The sequence below is a fragment of the Schistocerca serialis genome, unplaced genomic scaffold, assembly GCF_023864345.2.
Source record: "Schistocerca serialis cubense isolate TAMUIC-IGC-003099 unplaced genomic scaffold, iqSchSeri2.2 HiC_scaffold_213, whole genome shotgun sequence".
NCBI classification, from domain to species: domain Eukaryota; kingdom Metazoa; phylum Arthropoda; class Insecta; order Orthoptera; family Acrididae; genus Schistocerca; species Schistocerca serialis.
The window spans coordinates 75,001-80,000 of NW_026047777.1; the positions used below are offsets into that span (position 1 = coordinate 75,001).

Below are 5,000 nucleotides of genomic sequence, written 5' to 3' on the forward strand. Positions count from 1 at the left end.
CGAACCTCTAACTTTCGTTCTTGATTAATGAAAACATACTTGGCAAATGCTTTCGCTTCTGTTCGTCTTGCGACGATCCAAGAATTTCACCTCTAACGTCGCAATACGAATGCCCCCGCCTGTCCCTATTAATCATTACCTCGGGTTCCGAAAACCAACAAAATAGAACCGAGGTCCTATTCCATTATTCCATGCACACAGTATTCAGGCGGGCTTGCCTGCTTTAAGCACTCTAATTTGTTCAAAGTAAACGTGCCGGCCCACCGAGACACTCAATAAAGAGCACCCTGGTAGGATTTCAACGGGGTCCGCCTCGGGACGCACGAGCACGCACGAGGCGGTCGCACGCCTTCGGCTCGCCCCACCGGCAGGACGTCCCACGATACATGCCAGTTAAACACCGACGGGCGGTGAACCAACAGCGTGGGACACAAATCCAACTACGAGCTTTTTAACCGCAACAACTTTAATATACGCTATTGGAGCTGGAATTACCGCGGCTGCTGGCACCAGACTTGCCCTCCAATAGATACTCGTTAAAGGATTTAAAGTGTACTCATTCCGATTACGGGGCCTCGGATGAGTCCCGTATCGTTATTTTTCGTCACTACCTCCCCGTGCCGGGAGTGGGTAATTTGCGCGCCTGCTGCCTTCCTTGGATGTGGTAGCCGTTTCTCAGGCTCCCTCTCCGGAATCGAACCCTGATTCCCCGTTACCCGTTACAACCATGGTAGGCGCAGAACCTACCATCGACAGTTGATAAGGCAGACATTTGAAAGATGCGTCGCCGGTACGAGGACCGTGCGATCAGCCCTAAGTTATTCAGAGTCACCAAGGCAAACGGACCGGACGAGCCGACCGATTGGTTTTGATCTAATAAAAGCGTCCCTTCCATCTCTGGTCGGGACTCTGTTTGCATGTATTAGCTCTAGAATTACCACAGTTATCCAAGTAACGTGGGTACGATCTAAGGAACCATAACTGATTTAATGAGCCATTCGCGGTTTCACCTTAATGCGGCTTGTACTGAGACATGCATGGCTTAATCTTTGAGACAAGCATATGACTACTGGCAGGATCAACCAGGGAGCTGCGTCAACTAGAGCTGAGCAGCCGGCCGCCCGGGAGTGTGTCCCGGGGGCCCGCGCGAACACGCAAGCGTCCGCTCAATTATTCTGCAAACAGGAGGAGGCTGAGCTCCCCTGCACAACACACCTCGAAACCCTCTCAGGTCCCGGCGGCGCGCAGCGCCGTCCTAAGTACTTGGTCGGGTTCGAGAGAGGCGCAATCGCCCGGAGTTAGGCGAGTAGACGCTTTAGGTGCGACCACCCGTGCTCCCAACTGAGCTTGCCGCTGCCGACAGAGGCCCGGGAGCGTGCTGTCGTGGCATTGCCGGCGGGAGACAACACGCGCCACCTACGGTGACCGGCAGCTCCAACGCCAGCGCCACAGAAGGACAAAAGCCCTACTTGGGTGCCGAAGCGAACTCTCCCAGCACAGCGCACGCGCCAACACGTCCGCACAGCTGCGATACAAACCACCTGCGAGAACCGCTGGGGCGACCGAGCAGCAGACGGCGTCGCGGCGCCGAGCGCCGGGCGGCGGCGCATCCTCAGCGCACAAAGTCCTCAATCGGACCAGCACACTGCAGATGGCCACCGCGCTTCGCACCGGGCCCGCGAGGACCTACTTTGGCCGCAAGGCGCCGCGAGCAGGGGGCGCCGGCGCGCAGCTGCGCCGCCTGCCGCGTCCGTCGGCCGGCGCGCCTGCCACCGGCCGCCCCCACCAGCCGGCTGTAGCGCGTGCGCCCACGCACCGCGCTGCCAGCACGCCGGGCGGCCCCCCCTCACCGGCCGGGGACGGTCCCACCCAGCCACCGCCGCGTATCGCCTCACACCCAGATCCCCTTTCACGTTCGTGGGCATGGTGGGTCCCCTTTCACGTTCGTGGGCATGGTGGGTATCCCTGAAACAACCGGTTAATAGCTCGACCGATCGTCGCCAACACTGATTCACCTCTAGCGAGAACAACCGCACCACAACGGGTTACCGGTTGTTCATTTGCGTAACGTCACCAGCAAACGTACACGTCCATCGCCATTTGCAACGAGTATTGCATGCCTGTGTCAGGTGTCACAACACACTACGTCTGCCCACATAGACGCAACAACATGTGCACGCCTAGAGAACACGTGGAAGGTAGACCCCGTACGTATGCGGTGTCCATTGCGCGAACGACTGTCAGCCCGCCTCTGCAGCATGTCGCAGATGTGGAACGCGGTGCAACATGCTATCACGGTGTGTGAGAAGAGACGACTACGTCCGAATACACGCTCCACTACATCAACAGACTGCTCATGCTGATCGCCATCCAGGGCGTCCGTTCCTCCCACACGTCTGTATGGCGTACCACACTGCAATCCAGCTCTTATAGGGAGACGACACGTAGCTGCGTGCACAATATTTGGACTGTATGGTCCGCCGTTGCTAGGCGCTGTCGTCATACGGTCACATGGGCCACGATGTATCATTCAGTACATACGGAGCAATGTGCAGTACAGTTTGTGGGTTTTGCGTACATCGGCGGACAGGTGACAGGCCGTACCACAACGTAGGCTGAGTACGTCGGCATGCGAAGGGCATTGAACATGCAAACTTCTCACCGACCAGCTTGCGAAGGCAGGGGGGAAGGGGGGGGGGCATGTACGTCCTGCTGCTATCCACACTACAGTGTATAGCAGGAGCATGTGGAAAGTCAGCAACACCTGCAAGGTGTTTAACATGACGCGATACACAGGGGACCGGGCAGTGCGAGTAGCGAACTATATTGCGAGGGTTGCGGTTAGGCAACACTACACTACTTTAACGGGTTGCATAACAATTACAGAGCAGGTTCAGCGACAACGTGCGTCAGGTTAAGGCGCAATATAGTTTAGGTTACGGCGCACTTTAGGTTAGGTTAAGGCACATTATAGGTTAGGTTAAGGCACAACATGGGTTACGTTAAGGCACAACATGGGTTACGTTAAGGCACAACATGGGTTAGGTTAAGGCACAACATGGGTTAGGTTAAGGCACAACATGGGTTAGGTTAAGGCACAACATGGGTTAGGTTAAGGCACAACATGGGTTAGGTTAAGGCACAACATGGGTTAGGTTAAGGCACAACATGGGTTAGGTTAAGGCACAACATGGGTTAGGTTAAGGCACAACATGGGTTAGGTTAAGGCACAACATGGGTTAGGTTAAGGCACAACATGGGTTAGGTTAAGGCACAACATGGGTTAGGTTAAGGCACAACATGGGTTAGGTTAAGGCACAACATGGGTTAGGTTAAGGCACAACATGGGTTAGGTTAAGGCACAACATGGGTTAGGTTAAGGCACAACATGGGTTAGGTTAAGGCACAACATGGGTTAGGTTAAGGCACAACATGGGTTAGGTTAAGGCACAACATGGGTTAGGTTAAGGCACAACATGGGTTAGGTTAAGGCACAACATGGGTTAGGTTAAGGCACAACATGGGTTAGGTTAAGGCACAACATGGGTTAGGTTAAGGCACAACATGGGTTAGGTTAAGGCACAACATGGGTTAGGTTAAGGCACAACATGGGTTAGGTTAAGGCACAACATGGGTTAGGTTAAGGCACAACATGGGTTAGGTTAAGGCACAACATGGGTTAGGTTAAGGCACAACATGGGTTAGGTTAAGGCACAACATGGGTTAGGTTAAGGCACAACATGGGTTAGGTTAAGGCACAACATGGGTTAGGTTAAGGCACAACATGGGTTAGGTTAAGGCACAACATGGGTTAGGTTAAGGCACAACATGGGTTAGGTTAAGGCACAACATGGGTTAGGTTAAGGCACAACATGGGTTAGGTTAAGGCACAACATGGGTTAGGTTAAGGCACACCATGGGTTAGGTTAAGGCACACCATGGGTTAGGTTAAGGCACACCATGGGTTAGGTTAAGGCACAACATGGGTTAGGTTAAGGCACAACATGGGTTAGGTTAAGGCACAACATGGGTTAGGTTAAGGCACAACATGGGTTAGGTTAAGGCACAACATGGGTTAGGTTAAGGCACAACGTAGGTTAGGTTAAGGCACAACGTGGGTTAGGTTAAGGCACAACGTGGGTTAGGTTAAGGCACAACGTGGGTTAGGTTAAGGCACAACGTGGGTTAGGTTAAGGCACAACATGGGTTAGGTTAAGGCACAACATGGGTTAGGTTAAGGCACACCATGGGTTAGGTTAAGGCACAACATGGGTTAGGTTAAGGCACAACATGGGTTAGGTTAAGGCACAACATGGGTTAGGTTAAGGCACAACATGGGTTAGGTTAAGGCACAACATGGGTTAGGTTAAGGCACAACATGGGTTAGGTTAAGGCACAACGTAGGTTAGGTTAAGGCACAACGTGGGTTAGGTTAAGGCACAACATGGGTTAGGTTAAGGCACAACATGGGTTAGGTTAAGGCACAACATGGGTTAGGTTAAGGCACAACATGGGTTAGGTTAAGGCACAACATGGGTTAGGTTAAGGCACAACATGGGTTAGGTTACGGCACAACATGGGTTACGTTACGGCACAACATGGGTTACGTTACGGCACAACATGGGTTACGTTACGGCACAACATGGGTTACGTTACGGCACAACATGGGTTACGTTACGGCACAACATGGGTTACGTTACGGCACAAATTAGGTTAGGTTACGGCACAAATTAGGTTAGGTTAAGGCACAAATTAGGTTAGGTTAAGGCACAAATTAGGTTAGGTTAAGGCACAAATTAGGTTAGGTTAAGGCACAAATTAGGTTAGGTTAAGGCACAAATTAGGTTAGGTTAAGGCACAAATTAGGTTAGGTTAAGGCACAAATTAGGTTAGGTTAAGGCACGATATAGGTTAGGTTAAGGCACGATATAGGTTAGGTTAAGGCACGATATAGGTTAGGTTAAGGCACGATATAGGTTAGGTTAAGGCACGATATAGGT

General features: G+C 52.2%; 1 non-coding gene across 1 annotated transcript in view; it reads right to left on the reverse strand.

The window, feature by feature from the left end:
- LOC126444008 (small subunit ribosomal RNA) overlaps positions 1-1,089 on the reverse strand; it is a 1,911-nt gene extending 822 nt beyond the window's left edge. Inside the window, exon 1 of the ribosomal RNA XR_007582347.1 lies at positions 1-1,089. This exon is cut by the window's left edge and continues 822 nt beyond it. This is a non-coding gene — a ribosomal RNA (small subunit ribosomal RNA).
- Positions 1,090-5,000: the final 3,911 nt, after the last annotated feature.